Genomic DNA, 20,169 nt, shown 5'->3' on the forward strand with positions numbered 1-20,169 from the left:
GGCTGTCGGTCTGCCTCCCCATCTGTTAGCTGAGAGCCTTTTCTGGAAAAGGGAACTGGGAGAGAAGAAAGCAGACTCCTGCCGACAGACAGCGCAGTGATGTTGTTGCTTTTTATTGCATGATGGACTGGCCTTTATCGCTGGCCGTTCTGGTAAAGCTGACAGACTGAAGGGGGATATCTGATATGGGTTTTTGTTTTGATTTCCTCAGACCTTCTTATCTGTGAGTGAGTTGGGTGGAATCCAGGCTCAGACGCAACGTCCAGGGAGGAGACGACACGCTATATGGCTACAGGTTATCATCTCCACTCAGTCACGCGTGACCCACCTTTGGCACCGACTCTTGAGTTTGTCATCATGGTTACCTCTCCAGCCTGTTTGCATGCCAAGGCAGCATTTTAATGTGTTTATCCACTTTTTTTTTAATTGTTCATTGTTTGGGTTATGACTGTCTTTTCATTTTCTTTTCCTCCTTAGCAGCACAGTTCACAAATGACCATTTAAAGAAATAGTTTGACATATTGGAAATACAATTTTTGTAGATTGGGGTTAAATTATTTGGAGACTCTAAATCGACCATATGTGTGAATGTGAGAGTGAAAGATTATTTGTCTCTGTATGTTGGGCTGGCCACCTTTCCAGGGCGAACCCCTCCTCTCACACAATGTCAGCTAGGATTGGCTCATTGGTCACTTTCGAGTCAGATGAGTTCAAATCAATCTGTATCTTCCTCTGTGAAATGTGGTTGATCGCAGACAGGTAATTATAACATGCAGTTATCCTGATTCGTATTGGTCACTCTGTTGTCAAAGTCTAAAGTAAGCAATACATAAGGGAAGTAAGCAGAAAGAGGAGATTGCAACAGGAGGCAGAAACAAGTATTTTGGTAGGACAATAAATCACGTGGGCGTGACTGTGAGGTTCTATTATCTGCTGTATTCTGAGGCTCACATTATAAGCCCCATGTTGCATAAACCAATAACTCTCACCTCAGTGTGTAAACCTTTTAAAGCAATATTTACAACATCCGAACTACATCTCCGAATGAGGGTCATTCATTTTGGATCACTTCGAATAGTGTTTACCAGGCTTTCTGTCAGAGATGCTGTCACACATGAGAAGATTGTTTACAAGAGCTGAGAATGCTCTTCAGCGATATACACGGCATCTCTGACTGCATTTGTCATCAGATAAAGCTATTAATAGTCTGCACTAATAAATCTTCCACATCCTCTTAGGCGCAGGATGTTTCACTTTGGGTGCCTGGTACTGATAACATGACGCTCTCCAGTAAAACTGGATGGAACTTTAAAGATATGTCAGACTGTACCATATCAAGTCTAGTTCAACGAATGCCCATATCTTGCATATTCCAGCTTTCCCTGAGGAGAATGAGGGTCATTTCTCAAAGTGGAGAACACTTATTCTCACACTTAAAACAGAGCTCATCCATCTCCCATTATCAGGACTCGCCTCACTGATCTCATACACAGTGAAGCATCATGGGAATAACTCACTGCGTAGCACAACCTGGCTCAAAGAGTGTGGGTCAAGCCGTGTGTGTCTTTCTTTTTCTTCTTTGGGTCACAAATGTGCTTCACGGAGAAACTGTTGCACTCAAATTACCAATAAAACTGATTTATTCCTATTAGGAGGATTCCCATAAGTCGTAAACACTGTTTTATCTTGCATGTATCTTATTGTTACAAAGCCACTGAAAAGAGAGTTGGTGCTACTGTTTATTTAGACCAAGTCGCCTGTGGAGATGTGACTCTTCAGTGGTGCCATGTCTTCCCCTCAGTCATAGGTTTATAGTGAGTAGGAGTATCATTCAGCGAAGGGATGAGTTATTGTCAACACGATCAAGAGTCAAGTGTTTTCTATTATATTCGCCTGCCATTTTAATCCACAAAGGCAGATCTCTTTTATTATCTGGAGAGATAAACCAAGCCTGCTCTGACCTGAGACAAGCAGCGATGAAGAGTCAGATGTGTGGTTCAGGGAGGAGGAACAAGGTCTATCTGAGCCAAGGAGCCTCCTACTCTGCCACAGTACATGGGGGGAGATTGTGTTACATGCAGATATGAGAGGGGCGTCTGAAGTAGCGGTGTCCTCCTCTTGGAAGTTGTGATGTCCTCCTCTCCTTCTGCGGAGCATTCCACACAAACCAGGTCCAGGGAGCGGCCCAAGTCAGACGATCCTCTTTCTGCCTCATACACCGCCGACAGGGCTGTCGTCAGAGGGTTTTACCAGCGGTGTCTGTGAAACCTGAGAGCTGCTGGACAGGCTTTGCACTGGGGGGCAAGAGGTGAGGGAGGGAGGGTTAAGCACTGTTGAAGAGGTAATGCACACTCGGAGTAGTGGGCAAACTGTGGCTCGCTGGTTAGCCACAGGGCTGCTGGAGTGTGAGGACAGCCAAGCCGTCACCTCTAAGAGGATCAGATTTCCTCACAACTTGTTGCCCGATGCTATATAAACTCTGGCATGCGGCGTTGACACCTGATCTGGACTAAAAGGGCCGCCGGAGAGATTCTCCGCACCAACCGTGTCCCCTGCTCTTTCAAGTCCACTGCCACCCACTCTTGCCCAGATCAACTCACTGGCATGGTCGCCCTCCGTGTGGGCCCCAGTGAACCTCGGCCACACAACTCTCACTCAGTCTCAGTCATCGCTGCCCTGCTAATGAGGGTCTCATGGGAAGGTCTGCCACAACTAAAGGGACACTGCGGGCCCTGGGACTTCCCTTTAGCTTCTGTCAAGAGGAAACCTTCCTCATCGAGTTAACTTTAATGCATTCCAATATGTGACAGCTGTCCATCTGCTCTGCCATACCACACATGATCTAACCTGAAAGGGATACGCTTTCATATTTGAAGTGGAGATTTGAAAGGGCACTCCACAAATTTTTACACATTAGATTCAGTTTATTTGCAATGTGGAGCATGACTGAGTCTGTCTGTGACAACATAATGTCTTTTTTGGGGGTAAACAAGGTCTGAAAAAATAATCCAAGATAACCTGGATCATGTCATCAGGGTTTTTGGATTACATGATGGTTAATGTGGGATCTGTCTTTGGAACTTGACCCCTACTAGGGACTATGAGTCAGAATAGCTTCATGACATCAGCCTTCTGTTTCTCATGTTCCACAACTTTGGGATTTACAAATTTACAATACAAAATACTGAGGGAGCAAAATTTTGTCTGACCAAAAGAGGCTCGTTTGCAGTGTGAAAACACTTTTTTACATAGTTCGGACATTTCGGATCAATAGCAGGAAGTTGAGAGGGCATTAAACACTAGTCGGAAAAAGGAAGCGGAAGGGAAGCAAACATGAGACGTGTTACCACATTGTGGGGGGGGGGGGGGTATTTAACTGCAATTTTTGCAGGATTGCTTTAAGTAAATCCAAATCTCTTGAATTGTGTCCCGTGGGCACGATTGTCCGAGTTTTTACAAAAATGTTCTTAAAAGCAGCAATCTTAGATTGACTCATTCGAGCACACTGCAATACTATACGATGTGTTTTCTTTGGATGCACTGCATTGAGCCCTTAACTTGACCTGCTCCATAGGAATATCAACCATGTACACCTGCATAAAATACAATTAAAACACCAAGCAACTAAATCAGCGTATCGCATTAACACGAAAATGGTACATGTCCGATATGTCCACGTGACAGTCGTGATATTCCAAGCTAACAACACAAGCTACATATCAATTGAAAGCGCAGAGTTCACTGATTCCAATTGTTTATAACTCTCCGACCAACTGTTATCGAATAAGCAGCCGAAGAAATGTTTGTATCAAAAAGTGAAATATAAAATCATATTTGGAATCACATGTGCTACATGCTAAACATGAAGCTATGAAGCCACATGGCATCTGCACAGAACAGGGAGCAGTCGGCTACACGACAATGTCATGATGTCGACCCTCTTCGCCGACACGAAACACAATTGAAACACCGAGCAACCAAGTCATCATATCGCATGAACACCACAACTTTACATGATAATATATCACCGATGTCAGACTTGATAGCTGCTGCTAACAACATGCTAACAACACAAGCTACATGTCATGCTAACGCCCAGTCTCTGCAGATCCTCTCAAACAAACATTCATCTTACCAGCCGCTGACCAATGTTCGTATCAACATAGCGACATACATTAATTATGTCTTACCATCAAAGTATTTGCAGGAAAATTTTGTTTTGATCCACAAATCCGATTCCGTTAACGAAAGAAAAGACCGCTCGTCATTTCAAGATATTAATCCGCCTGGTCCGTCCTACTTCGACTACATATACGGAAGTCGCATGTCAAATGGCATCGGGAAAAAAGTCGTCACAGTGGGTTCGCCCCCTCACAGATAGCGAATGGTGCTGTCGGTCGATTCTACTGGCTCTGACGGTTATATAGACGTGTCAATCACCCAGATTGACCAATGCGCTGCTGAGATACACGGCTTTGTACTTTACATGAGTCTGTTCGCAGGTCTGACGATGTTACGTCGCACTACAAAGATCGTTTATGGACAGACAGATGCTCACTCGTCTTCATTAAAACAGCTATATTAGATGTAATACACATTTTCAGAGATGTAACCATGTCCCTACTAAAGCCTGTAACTTTGCCCTGATTCACATTATCTGCATAAAATTTGGCAAAGATTATGTCCAGATGTTGTTCTATGGATTTCAAGAGGAATGGGCTTTTTTCTGCATTATTCCATAGGAGATATTCACTCAGAATTATTTTTTTGAAATACCATGACATGAAATCTTCCATTTATGTTGTGTTCCATCTTCATTTACTCTGATCTAATAACATCTATACTTGATTATTTACCTTCGATGAAATCTCACAAGTTTTACCTTCATATATATACCATGATTATTCATATAGACCTTGTAGTTGCAGAGATATACTCTCTCATTTTGGGCATGTCATTTTCGAGCAGGGACCTGCAAAAGGGGCCTGGAGCACAGCCCACCACCCATTTACAGGGTCAGTGTGTTATTTCCTTGATACAATCTGGTGTAAAGATATTAACAAAAATGTCTATGTCTTTGTATATTTTTGCATTAATGTTGTATTATTTATTGATTCGTTAAAAAACTATTAATGTGGTTGTTGAACTTGATAACACAAAAATCCTACAACAACTGGAGATACATATTTCTATATCAAGTTGAGGAGTGTAATTCATGGCAATGGTGACGATGAAGATTATCTTCATCACTTTGCAAATATACAGTAAATATGTCACCGGTGCAAACAAGCAGCTGAATCAACCATTTAACCTTGACTGCCATTAAAGCAGTAAACAGCTCACAGTTGACAGTTCCACAAGCCCCAGAATGGAGTAATGAGGTCCACGAGCATCAATTATTCAACTTTATTGAGCAGGATATGAGTTTCCTACTCATCATAAACCTGATGATCTGGCAGCCTCGGAGAGAGGTCCACAGCTGGTCATGAATTTATCATAAAGGGGAAATTCCATGATCGATATCACACACTTCTTTGTGGATCGAGCTAATGCACATGGTTGACTGAGCACTGTTAGCTCTGCGAGAGAGACCGCGGATGAGGGATAGAGTATGAAGTGGAAGAAGAGGAGCAATACATGGCCTCATGCTGGACGAAATCCAGATGTGTAACCGCGTAAATCTGACTGTCTCTACATACAAAGAGGTCTTGCAATTAGTTAAACAGAAAAATAATGGAAAATAGTTTTTTCTCTCTGCTTAAACAGATCATCTCACTGTAGGTGATGAACTCAGTGTAAATCAAAGGTCTTTAACGACACAGATAACAGGGAACACAAGGCATGACCTCGCCTGATGTGACGTAACTTTTGAAGTGGTTCAACTCCAATTGTGTGTGTTTGCAAATTTACTTTCAAACTGCTCTTTAGGATTCAGAGGCCCCCGGTTGCTGTGTCACTGTCAGCTTAAACAATCCTGCTTGTGACCTGCGAGATGCCTCAGGCCCATTGGAGAGTCACTTCAGATGAGGATTAGGACTGGGTGTAGACAGAGAATTCACAAACAGGAGAGAGCCCTTTACGTTTCAGCGAGCAGGGAAATGGACAACGACCAAATATTTCTGTGAAAGCTGCAAAGAAGCAGAACAAGAGGGAAAAAGGAGAGTGAAACAGCAGAGGGCCCCTTTTTTCTTTCCTCCACTCAGGATGCTGTTTATGTTGTTGACAGGCCTTTTAACCTCCCTAAACTCATTCTGTGGGGTCTCTTTGGGAGCCCACTTTGAGTTTGTAGCCTGTGGAGTCTCCATTCAGGCTGTATCCAGTTGCATTATTTATGAGTGCTGCGGCTGTTGTTCTGACTCCGTTATTGAAATTGCTGATACCTCATCATGGAACAAAAATAATGAGGGGACAATAAATTTAAGTGCTGTCAACAGCCACTTGAGTGGACAACATGTCAGGTTTCTCTCCCCCAGATTCAGATGACATCAGATCTTTCTCTGCGTGTGATATGTTTTCCTTTTGGACAGGTCCAATGGATTGGCCTCAAGGCCCATTTCACACTGGATTAGTTTCCATTTCAAGCCCCAGCCCAACCCCCCACCTTCTATATAGAAGACATGAACTAGGGTTAAGTCCTCAGAAAGTCTTTTTCATCTTTTGTCAAGGGTCTAAAAGCAGTGTGACAGAAGTTTGCTTTTGGGGCATAAATTACGTTGGGTTAGACCAAAAACAGACTGTAATCCTATTGTTTAAACTGGATCTGAGAATGGGATTGTAAATCACAGAGACTATTGTGCTTGAAATGTTGAATAAACTGGCAGAGGACGCAATCTCGTGCTAAGCTTTCACGGCTGCAAGTAAGCTAGTCGCCATACTCACACGACTGCCATCAGGAAGTGCAGCACATTGCCTTCTCTTTCCTATCATCGACACACTTTGTCTCTCGCAAAGTATATACACGGGCTAACAAACATGTGCAAGCACATGCCTCAATACGCATTAGAGAATATACACACACACCCGAATTCCTTCTTTACTTTGCAAACAGACCCAAAGTCTTGAACGTTCCCCCGTAAGGGAAGTGTTTCAAGTCGACAGCTGTACATGTATAAGCCCCCATCAGCGAGTGTACTTCCAGATGTGAACACAAATCAGTCACTCTGAGCAGCCTCGCTCTCCATGGACACACGCATGCACCAGAACAAAATGGGTGTTTGTCTCATGTGCAATCATAACAGGAAAGGACGAGAGGGCAGCGTTGTCCCGGGCCGAAGGAACATTTCCAGCACATCTCGGACTGCGGACTGACACCTCATTAACATCTGTCCACGTGGCATCTGTAAACGACAGGGAATCCTTACAGTCACCCGGTCGTCTGACCGCAACTAAGTGGTAATGACATTTCTGCAATGTGAAAAATAAAAAGGACCGCGATTTAAAGTGTTTCATGATGCTGAATTACATTGGAAAACAAGGTACAAGGTTCACGTCTCATAATCATATTCTGTTATCAATTAGCTCTTTATCCTTTCGCTGAATCGGTATTAGCTCTTGTCCTGTAACACCTCATCACAATAAACCTCCGTTCACACTACATTAGTCGAAACCTCAATGAGGCCAGTTTGGGGAGTGAAACCACTTCTGCTCCGACCCCGTCCTTCCAGTTCATGCATCCCTCACACCGTGTCACCTTTTTCTGCTAAGTGGCAAAAAACACTCAACTGAGATATCTCGGATATTGGTCGCTCACACCAGCTGTGACCCATTTCCCTAATAACAAGTTTGAGATGGAAATAAAATGTGTTAATTTATTCTATTTTGTTTGGTTCAAATTCTTATAGTTTTTTCAAGTTTACAAAGACATCAATTTTGGGAGAATGTGTATAAAAATACACACAAGTGCACTAAAATAAAAAACAACAACAAAAATTAAATAAAATAACATGGATGGTTTGGTTTTCATATCTTGCTGTGTAAACCTTGTGGTGTGGAACAACATATGTAAAGTAGTGTCAGTCTAAACAAATGGTTACAACTATTCCTGTTTCTGAACAGGAAGCTTTTCAACACTTAATTGTCCTTTGGCAAAAAAAAAAGAAAAGTGGCTCAGTAGCCCTGCTGTATTTTTTTTTGATCAGCATCAGTCTCCAGGAAGTAATAATTGAGAGGGCCCATTTCTCATTAACTGTGGTTTTGCTCTGGGGGGCTGTCCACAGTGCCGCCTGCAGGGACGCTGATAACAGGCGCGAGGACCCTCTTAGTCCAGCTCTCCTGCAGAGTGGCATGTGGATGACTTTGCCACAAAAAGACCCAGGGATTCCTGCTGGCCAGCATGGCTTCATTAGCCGAGTTAACCTTCAAAATGTGCCGCTGCCTCCTGCTCTGCCCTGGGGTCTGTTATGGCTGAGAGGAAGTCGGAGCAAGACTTGTGTCAAATATACTGTCAACGAGCTAAACTGGAACAGCTTGGACACAGACAAGAGTCCCGCTGGGCAGAGGGAAGTTTGCAAAACATTACAGGAAGTTCAGAGCCTTTCTTTCAAGTCAAACTGTGTCCTGTCTGCCAGAAAATGTCTTATTAAAAGCTAAGGCTTTAATTTGATAACAAGCAACCGGGAAATGAACGGAATGAGGCCCGAACACAGCAGTGAGAGAGTTTATCTATAATAACACTCCCACTACTGAGTGAATGGTAGTATTTATCTGACTTCTCAGTAAGGTAATATACCAGCAGTCTCTGATCATGGTTTCATGATGCAATTTTTGGATTAGCGGACACTGGATCCGAAAGCCATTTATAGTATGGCATGGATGATATCACTACATGAAAGAAGAAAATATTGCTTTCCTCTATGGATTTAATATATTCAGCAACCATGATGCCTTCTCTCCATCTTGCACTGGTTTACCTTTCCCTGAAGACCCCGTTCTCACTCCAAAAAGAAAAAGGGGGAAGTATTATATGACCTGAAACAACTAACTCAAAGAAGCTGTGGAATTTGTCAACATGGATATGTGTTGATGCCAAACGATAGGGCCTGGTCTCAACTCACTTATTTGGAGTCTCATTCCATTAGACACAAAGAAGACCAGCGCTGAATCAAAGCAAGTCCCATCTCACAGACCAAATTCTCACATTATTGATTTGTACCATACACACACACCTTCCAGTTTCAAGATGTGCCGTCCAAATGTTTGCAACAGCCGATTGGTCTGCGCTCATCTGGACAGACTTAAATGGAAAATGAAGTGAGACCTAAGGTGAGGCGGGCTCACCCAGGTGTCACACCTTTGTTTCCAGCCTTGTGTGCTCTGTGTGAGGCTGTTTCACGCCTCCCCCCCTCTGCCGGCCAGAGGCTTGATGGGATCCAGATGCGGTCCAGATGAGACCCATATCTGACACGGGGACATGAGAGAAGCTGGAGACTCCAAAGGTTCCATTAAATTGCTCTAAGTTATGCTCTAATTGATTTCTGAAACGGAGGTGGATGGTGTGTCATGGACACACCGCTTTAGTTGTATTAAAAGAGTTTGTTTGAGATGTGTGTCTGCTGCACCAAGCATTCTGATGCATAACTTTTTTTCTGAGTTCATTCTGTTTGAAAAACCTTTCATAACAAATTGCAAACCCTTTTTTTTCTCTTTAGTTTAGTTCTCTTTAGTTCTCTCTTCGCCCCTTTTGTGATTCATTCACTGAGACGTAAACAAGACAATTGATTCAGTTTTGCGAAAAGGTCATTAATATTGGTGCGTATCAAATAGAATGATTTGTTTTAAAGGAAAATATTTGGCTTATTAGCAAATTCAGACACTCACACACACACACACACACACACACTGTAGAACATACTTACAAACCCAATAATGATATTTTGCCATTTAATTGAATTCATGTAATATATCTAGTAAAAGGTATTGGTACTTTTTCTTGGTGCCTAATAGTTTCAGTTCCCACTGACACTTAACTAAACGATAGAGAGGGTGTGTGTGTGTGTGTGTGTGTGTGTGTGTGTGTGTACAGACTGTGACTATATAGTGCAGAGCTCGTCCATAGCAGGACAGACTCCCCATGGCAACAGCTGCATGATGTCAGATGCTGAGCGGAGACTGGACAGATGTGGTGGTTTGAAGTATGCAGCAGATTAAGGACGTAATCTATGGAGAAATCAGAAATGCTGTGTGAGCGTACAGCGATATGATTTAGGTCCTTACCTTTTTTTTTGTCTTTATACTGAAGGAAGTACAAATACATACAGTCTCTGACATGTTAGGCAAAGGTTTGATTTGCGCAGTAACAAACTGGGATTGTTCATTTTTCTTTTTATCAGTCAGTATAACAATCTCACCCTTTAAAAAAAAATTTTTCATTCATCCTTTATTTCACACAGAAGGTCCCGCTTAGATACAAGATCTATTCTGCCATAGTCCTGGTCAAGATGGACAGCAATGAAATAAAAGTAAAAAGTTTCATATATCAAAACAAATGGGAACAGAAAACACATAGAATACAGAAACACAGCAAACAGAATAAAGCACAGACCAGACACAGAAACATACAGGAGTATGTCTGGATGGATTAAGGAAAATTTTAAAAAACACATGTTAAAAGCAATGACATCAGTGAAAACTAATTTGAAACGATTTTTAAACATGCCAAGAGAGCAAGTAACAATTCCATGTTCAAGAATCACTCCAAGCACGTGGTCCCTGGAAGCGTAAGTCTTGTTTTCCCAGCTCTGTCTGGACCTGAAAGAGAATTTCCTCTGATGATCGAGTATTGTAGCTACTGGGTTGAAGTATCGACAGACTAGCTAAGTATTGTGTCAGGATATGTTAAAAAATAAAGTTGGGACATGGGTTTTCCCATTGGTCGATTGGCACAGGTCAGAATGTTGGACATGCTTAAAGGTCACTTACAGGCCATGTGAACTCTTGCAGGCTCTTGCAGGCAGCATCATCCCTGGGGAGCTCATATTGACAGTCGATTGAACAGGATTAGAGATACAGAGTTGTGGCTAATTGCTCTTCATTCCTGTGTGCTCAATACGTGTGTCGAAAGCTATTGCATCAGCGAAATGGATCCCATGACCAAAAGCCATGTTACCCACTTGAGGATTATCCGATGCAGCAGGCAGAAATGCCCCCATGATTTATCCAATCATCTTTTTCTTTGTTGAGACGTTTCTCTTAAACCTCGGCTTCAAGCGGCGGGACTGAGAGAATGTGGATCGCCCTGGTCTGGTGCAAGCAAACGCAATAGACGTCATTCAAATCACATGAATGAAAAATGTTTTCTTACTTACTATGTAATCTTTCCCCACAAACTTTTATCTTTTATACATCCAAGCTTTTGGAAGTCTACATCTAAGATTTCTGCCGCCGCCCCTTTGCAATGCAATGAATGGAATTTCATTTGTGGTTAAACACTTACAGTATTAAATAATTACTCTAGCAGAACCCAACAGCAGTGTGTCTCCACAGAAACAATGCCCCAGTCACTCGGCACAAACCACCGACCACACTGTGAACCGCTTTCGTTGGAACTACGTTCTACAGTAGAATAATGCTCACAGTGAGGTTTCTGCTGTGGCTTCTTTCTCATTTTCTTAATGAGTGTTGATCACATTTATACTCCAGAGCTGGTGGAATGTTGATTTCTGAAGATTGTCCCATACAACCAAACACAGCAGAAGTTATCCATATCATAAGCCTGTGGTTTTAAAGTCACTTCAAGTCCATAGAGCACGGAAGACGATGTAGGACTGTGGCCAGTGACTGACGATGGAGGGATCTTTCTCACTTAAAGCACACAGAGAACTGGCCCCCTCACTAAGCTTTAGCATAAATATCAAGGAGAAGTTATTCTTTTCCTCTACAACTAACTTTGATGCAGTTTTATAGTCATTCGGTACAATCAGTAGAAACAAATCCCTACATGGCCATTTCACCTTTCTTGTGCGGAGCTTTGTATAGTTAAATGTAAAATGTTAATTCTTTGGTTAATGCATGGAGGCAGGGCTTTGCGTGTTTCCCGCACATGTGATGAATAAAGTCCCTGTTTTATGCGCATGCATGCGGTGATGCTTCTTGAGCCTCGCAGTGTTGTGTTTGGCACCCGACGCACAGAGAAACTTAATCCCGTGTTGCTCTTTTAATTGACCTGAAAGGAAGAAAAGTGCCTCGGGGGCAACATTTCGCAGCCAGTGTATTAACAGCTTGCAGCAGTTCAGTTTAAAGGAATCATTTGTTGAACTGTACAGCTACAGCTCCACCGTATCCATCACGTAGCTTATTACCCGACACCTCAACGCAGGTCAGATAACTGCCCCTTTTTTTTTCATCTCTTAGTAAGAAGCTCTGACAACAATCACAACAGCACCTACAGTATTATGTAGTCCACCTTTATCACCACTGTCTCCGATATCAAAGCTGGCCTTGTGATTGAACGGCCAGAGAATCCAGGTAGATTTTCTAAAGCAGGCGAGGAGAGAGATAGAAAGCACCGATAATGAATGGCTGTCACGGGATACGGAGTGGATGCAGAGCGATTACAGATGACACAGAAATTGCTGTGTAATTTCAGATGCTATATGGGCGTTTTGAGTTGGAGCAGGTCTCCTCTTGTACTGTCTGACAGACGATATTCAAATGGAAGTCGAGGCCAAAGGGATAACATGCCTTTGTTGAACCATGTGATATGCCGAGGACATATAAATAATATGGCCCGGGCCACGTGCAGAACAGCAGATCAAACACCTTCTAGGATTTCAGGAGAACAGAGGAAAAGACCCGTGTCTTTGTGCTCCGGTGGAGAAGTTCACCTTGGAGCGTGACGTCAGGAAATATTCACACGCGTATCAAGCTATTGATGTGTTTCATACTGACAGTTGTCTTTGGAATTAAAAGAAAAAACGTGATATAGTTGGAGTTATTAAAGGAAACACTGTGTGTCTCTCCATCGACTGCATTGTTGACAATGTTTGACACTGGTGGAAGCAACACAATCTAGTTTGAGGGCAGTCGTGGTCACTGATGAGTCAAAGATGCCCAATAGGAGGCCTCATCAAGTTTCCTTGTTTGATTTACACAGGAACAGCTGCAGAGGTGACACACACACACACACACACACACACACGCACACGCACACGCACACGCACACACACACGCACACACACACACACACACACACACACACCAGCCAGGCCTGACACAACTGAAACATAAAGGTGGGTGCGTTCTGTGGATCTGCAATCTCTTGTCCTTCCTTGACCACTCCAGATCCCGTCTGATGACCTCCAAGAGCCAGGAGAAAATTGTTATATTTGTGCTCCTGGATCCTGAGCACCATGACGATCGGAAGCTTTTGATGAATGTGAGAGAAACACGAAAATAAATAAAAATCCCTGCTGACATAGTACACCCTGGACAGGTCGCCAGCCCATCACAAGGGCGAAAGAAAATCATAGACAAACTGATTTTGAAATATATTGCATGTGTCAGTGAATCAGAGTACCACTGATACATAATTAAAAGAAGAAAAAACTCATACTCAAATACAGTTTCATGTAATTGAACCAGCCCATTGTACCATATACCGACCATTTGACGTTACACAGACCTGGAGCAACACTACAATCTATCACGGTACAGGCAACGTGCAACCAATACCGGGGCAACGCCAGATGTGGAATATCGAGGGTTCTACAGTGACACAGGCCTTCTGTTAAACAAATGCAAGCTTATAAATCTTTCAGCGTCCCGACATGTGCATAGACGAAGAGTAATCCTGCGTCTAAATCTAACCATAATGCATTATCCAGGCCGTCCAGATTGGAACTTTCATAACAGATTCTCATGCATGGTATGATGGATGCCGCTAGACAGTTTGCTGGCATCTTATTCTCTGAAATCGACATGAAGGCGGTTACATGAGATCAGGCTGAGATGCACCGTGTAGTGCTTTGTACTGCATCAACAGTTTTTACACCTGAAAATCATAAAGTGAAGCAACGCTGATCCTTTCGTAACCCCGTCGTTCTTGACTGAAACACGAGCCTGGACATTAGATCTGTAGTGCAGAAAGAGAGCTGATATGAAAATTTGTCAAACCAACATGACATAATCTTTTAACTAGCCAACCCACATCTGCAACAGCCATCTCTGTCCTCCGGTCATGCTTCCTACAGAGGCCAGAGCAGGAGACAAGGGGATAAAACCACATTAAATAACTAGGTGTCCTGCTTCCGTAATAGTTCAGAGCTGCAGAGGCTCTTTGGCAGAGGCAGAGTTGCCAGGTCTGCGTGACAAAACCTGTACAATGGCCGATGGAAACTCAAAATATACCGCTGCCATACATTGCCATTTACTATGCTTTTAAAGACGAACAACAATCCTGAATTCATGTCTAGAGTAAAGGCACCAGCATCAGTAGAAAAGCCATTAGATGCACAATGAACATGACCCATTCCCCATGAGACAGAGAGAGTAACTGCGGGAGCAGTCAGACACTGCTGTTGGATTCTCTGTGTACAAGGTCAGACACAAACTTACAAATAATGGACAAATGTATAATTCAGGTCTAACTCAAATTGCCTTTAACCCACATAATATTTTGTGTAAAATTACTGATTCGTGACAATCTCGCGGTAGATGAATTCAAAAAAAACCGAAATCATATTTTCAAAAAAAGCCTTTGTGGGAATTTCTTTCTATCACAAACCAAAGCAATTCCCAGGAAACCGGACCTCTGCTTATACGTGCAGATGAGCTGCCACACTTGAGGTGTAACAGGCTCCCATTAAGACGCACATGAAAGCACTTCTCTCTTTGCTCTCAAACCGGCGCAGCATCCAGGCACCGACTCCCCGAAAATGACTGCGTTGTTGTCAGTGCTCTCTCCTGGGAGGCGTTAATGTCTCCAGCGATCGCTTGACGCGCGAGGCACTAACCCCTTGAGGAACAAAGAGAGATGGGAAATAAATAGGATGCAGATCAAGTTGTTCTAAATGTAAAGCTCTTTAGATTTCGTTTAAATGTACTGTACTGTTTAAATGTAAATGACGCAGGCACTGTATCTGATATGATTTGACACTTTACATCCTTGGTATGATGTGCAGTTTATGGTCCATTTCTCTGACAGAGGCAAGTGGTTCATTGCCTCCGTTTGTCACCGACAGGGCCTCGAGCACTTGCTCGAGCTTTTGATGAAGCTGAAGACGAATTCAGGAACTGAAGAAATCAACAGAAAACACAACGACTTCTGTTTCTTTCCTATGCACAATCTGATTTGGGTATAAAAATATTTTTCTTTCAATATTTTCTCATATATTTCACGATAACATTGCAGCCGGCGGCTCCTCAATTCTAATGGTGCAAATTATAGTCCTGATATTTTCATTCAAGCACAGACATAAACATTTAACACGATTTGGTTCTCAAACCAAATTACTCGCAGCAGCTACGCACAAATGGAGACTCAGCCTTTCCCTGTGAAAACCAAGCAGAGTGACTAAAATATCTGCGCTCAGATTGCTTGACACTTATATTTCCCACCAGCTCCATCCATTTTTTACTTGTGTATAAGTGCAGGCAACGTCACAGACAAACTATAATCCCTCACTGCTGACAATTGTGATACGGCTGGTAATGCTAGTCCCTGGTTTGTGCCTTCAGGACAATGAATAATTTGTTCAGTCTTTTTCACTCCGGGAGTTGGCTACGATGCAGACGATTGTGTTACAACAATGCCGTCAAATGAATGTTGCACGGCCAAGAGCTGTAATGAAAATATCCTGCAGCCAGCTCCGAGTGGATCGAGTTGTAATGTCGGGGAGAATGAGGAGAGGCAGCGACACTGTGTCTTCATCTGTTTCCCGACACTGTGCTGATAGGTTTATCAGCTGAGGAAAACGAATGTAAACCTACTGCTGATGAGACTATCCATGTGTTCTCCGGTTCCCTCCACGCACAGGGCAGACGGAGCAGAGAGGAGCTTTTTGTACTGGGTTTAGAAAATGCTGGTGTTGCGAGCACTTTTCAGCACCTCCTGATTCGGTGCACATTTACAGGGCCCCACTGCACAGGAATTGCCCCGTGAGAAGGTTGCAAAGCAGAGCCGCGTTTCTGTCGTCATGGGGTCTCTAACCGGGATCTGTGTTCCAGCTGTTACAATGCATACTTGTGTGTAAAACATTTATGATATCCTGAGAAGTTCAGGTGCAGCAGCAGCAGCAGCAGTGCGTCGGCTGCCAAGATGCAGGTTGGAATGATTGTACAATAGATTGACGCAACTGCTGGAACAAACCCATGAAAAGGAAACGACAGATAGGAAGCAGCTATCACGGGATCAAAATGGACTATTGGAGTTATCATGCACAACATACCGCGGCAGTAATGGCTGATTGCAAGGATGTTTATTTCCACTTCATGTGACTTGCAATAATAAACTGAGGAAAAGGGGAATTGACCTGAAGCAATGTTGCATCCATATGGCCGCATGCATATGTGAAAGTCGTCAAACATATTGTCATGGGTTATCATTACTACTGCAAAACCTTAACAACAATACCGCCAGGTATTTTTCCAACAAAATCATTAAAAATAAAAGCCATATTCTCCGCAACCGAACACACGCTACGTGAGCGTGTTACTGCTGCAGACTGCAGGTCCAACATGCCCTCGTGCTGATTATTGAATCCTTGCTTTATTGTCGTTCCCTCCCTCCACCTTATGGTCCCTCGACCATTTGCTCACTGAACCCCCTATATTACATTAAAAATTAAAAGAGCCATTAATAATATACAAGGGTGAAAATCTTAATATCTGAGTGATTGAACTCCATGACCATGAGCAAACTTTCCACCAGACAGTGGAAAACGTGAACACCTTCTCCAGAATTTCTTTTGTTTTTAATGGGGGTGGAGGTGGGGGTAGTTTTGACAAGCGTTGAATTGAATTGAGAATTCCTTACTTAGATAATTACATTTTAATCAAATACAATTTACATCGGCGACGGGATGTAAAGCTGCCTTCGGGGCGGGCAAATAAGATGCTTCCTTATTGTGCACATGCGACTCCGGCGAAAGAATCTTTCTGGTGCCCAACCCCAAACACAATTAACATTTATACTCTGTGTGTAAAGTATATTTGTGTGCGGTGGGAGGTTCAATATCACAATGACACGTAGCACAACACAGTATAGGTGGACTACGCAGTCCGCACCCATCAACCCCACCATGTTGCATAATAACTATGTTCATAATTATTACTTGAGTATTTTTAAGATTTCACAAATTCCATTGCAGAAATGATGAATGTTTTGTTTATAGATTTGCATGTGGCTTGAGCAGAACATCACTGATTGTCACATTGCAGTAATGTAACTTTTTTTTTTTTACTTCAATAGAACTGTATGCTTCATAAATCTCAGTCAGCTCTCACAGGGAAAGATTTGTTCACAGTGGGTTTACAAGGCGGTGCACGGTCGTAGCAATGTACAAGAGGTCCGTTTAGCTGTGAATCACAATTACACCAAAATCGTCTAATCGAAACCATCTGATGATTGAGCTGTGAATGGATTTTTTTTTCTGTCTCAATCAGAAAAAAGACAGAGGGCATAAAGGGCAAGATTCCAACTCTTTCCTGAATAAATTGAGCGCGATGGCTCCTGCCGTTTCTCCGTCAGTGCTGGAGAGCAGGGCCATGATATCATTTCCAAATGTTTGCAGTGTCTATAATGTTCTCAATGACAGGTCTGCCCACGGAATTGGTTCTGCTACATGTGAGCAACGGTCCAAAAATGTCCTCAACATAAGCTGTGCTCTGAAGTATGTCCTACGCCTGACAATCACGAGGACATTTTCAAGATGATGTTTGCAGATTAGCAATCAATAACAGACATCATTTTTCAACTTACACTCGAAAGTTATGAGCCAGATGGTGAGACTGCACAGGCGAGCATGGTTTCCCTCCGAGCCCGTGATGTTACAGTCCCTCTGTTTGCATGGGGGCGACCACAAACACATGCTACTCCTTAACATGAGTCATCCGACATGGGATGTGTTTTTTGATCATTTGTCACAATGGACAACGGAGAGATTCGGGATAACCACACAATCATCTTGTTGTGTAAGCGTATAGTAAAGTAATCCATTTGATCTTTAATACGACATGGTTTTTATTTCATGCAGAAAGCAGCTTTCTCAGAGGCTTTATAAGAAAAAAAAAGGATACAAATAAACTGGAAAAAACTAGATGGTGTGCCTGTCAATTGAAGTTGATATGGATGTTAAAAAAAGAAGAAAAAAAAATCCAAAATACATAAGCGTGATAAGATTTTGAAATGCGCTTCTTTGTCTGTCTGCAGCAGCTTGGTGTCAAACCTCCATTAGAAGCAATCAAACGATGTTTCTCCCTCCTCTCCTCCTCTGTGGACTGACAGCACATCTCAACATCTGAGCGTCCTGCTGACTGTGTTCGTCCTCTGTCTCGTCCCCAGACTGTTGCACCAGCGTGGTGCATTCGCCTGCTGCTGGGTAATTGCCCCCCGCCCCCGTCCACCATTGCTGCCATCCACTCTGCCTGAAAACTATCCCTCACACATGCAAGGGGAAAGGAACATGGCAGTTCTCTGTTTGACCTCTCATCCTCATGACTGTTACGACTACGCGGTTAACGACGACATCCATCACTGGGAGCTGTCGGTGTCTTTGTGGCAGACTTGAGAAAGAGAAATAATAACAATTTCCTGTCATTCAGGGAAATGCCAGTGAATATATTTAAGATGTCTGCACAAATCAAAATGATAAAGATTCACTCATACTGTTGGCAAACGGTTAGGATGTGGACGATACGGTAATCTCATCACCTACAAAGACTTGTGCCTCACCCAAGACCGCAATCCAATGTCAGTGTACATCAAACCTAAGTCCATGTGAACATCGGTTCTAAATATTCTATTTATATGCAAATACACAGATCCTGGGCCTAAATCTGTTGTGGGGAAAATGTAATCATGTATTGGATGTCATAGGACATACTGACCTACAATGAAATGGGAATTTGTGATCATGTCAACCGACTAGCAGGATAGAGGGAGAGAGAGAAAAAAGGATCGCTGCAGATGCAAAAGTAATTACAAGATCTTTCAATATCTATAGATATGATTAGACCTTGATTTTTCAGACATGCAAGCAGCACATTGTTCTAAGGACACATGGGAATACAGTGACCACTGAAATATGTAAATAGGTTTCCTGTTTTCAGGGCAGTTAAGCTGCTTGATCCTTTCATTGAACTGTAGCAACACATTGTAAGGTTTGGGTTATTGTGTAGACATAGCAACAATTTTACTTTCTTTGTGTTTGGCTCATTTGATATTTACCTGTGAGATGACTGATGACTGAGATTTTGATGACTACTGTTAAAACAGATACCACACAGGCTTGTAATCAGAAGAACAGAACAGAACAAGTTAATCTCAATACAAACACGTTTTCTCCCCCTGAGGGGAAGGGCATCGTGCCGAGTCTGAAAATGTGCTGGTAATCATAAAGAATGTAATACAGGTACAAGTTGAAATAAAGATGGTACGGTTTCTGAATCCTGACAACAGCAAAAGGCCGAGGGTTTCACTTAGTTCGTCTGCTCATCCCTGCTGGCTTTCTAGTTTAGAAACGGTGTTGTAACTTCAGCTACTCCCCGTCGCGTCAGCATTAAAAAACAAAACAATAAAATGTGTTTGTAATACAAATTGGTGTTTCTGAAGTGCAAGTCCTACAACTGGGCAAAATTTATGTTGTCAGGATTTACTGCAGAAACGTCTGAACCTGAGATAATCACCGCGGTTTTGTTTGTTGTGCGTTCCCGTTTTTATTGCCAAACCACAAAATAAGGGCTCCACTGAATTGTGAAGCTTTGTTACCATCTCCTCAGACAGAGAGACTCCATGTGCTGCCAGTCACTCCAAAAAGAAATGATGTTCACCTTTGGCATTTTACCCACTGCTGTTTGGAGAGGGGCCAGGCCACGGGAGGCACGACATGCACGCTACCTGTTTCCTTGTCAACTGTGCAAAAGTAAACAGCAAAGTAGGAAACACGGTTGCCGTTGCTCGTGTTTGTTGGCACCCCTCCACACTGTCTCTGCTGTTTGTCATTGACTGCAGCTCCT

The 20,169-nt window shown here is 42.9% G+C and overlaps 1 protein-coding gene across 1 annotated transcript in view; it reads right to left on the reverse strand.

Moving 5' to 3' along the window:
• The window catches only part of LOC118308875 (semaphorin-3F), an 81,093-nt gene extending 76,598 nt beyond the window's left edge, over nucleotides 1–4,495 (reverse strand). The window contains exon 1 of the mRNA XM_035630304.2: nucleotides 4,191–4,495. The gene's annotated coding sequence lies outside the window, so the exon portion shown is untranslated. The remainder of the gene's footprint in view (nucleotides 1–4,190) is intronic.
• Nucleotides 4,496–20,169: the final 15,674 nt, after the last annotated feature.

This window comes from Scophthalmus maximus, chromosome 6, assembly GCF_022379125.1.
Source record: "Scophthalmus maximus strain ysfricsl-2021 chromosome 6, ASM2237912v1, whole genome shotgun sequence".
NCBI classification, from domain to species: domain Eukaryota; kingdom Metazoa; phylum Chordata; class Actinopteri; order Pleuronectiformes; family Scophthalmidae; genus Scophthalmus; species Scophthalmus maximus.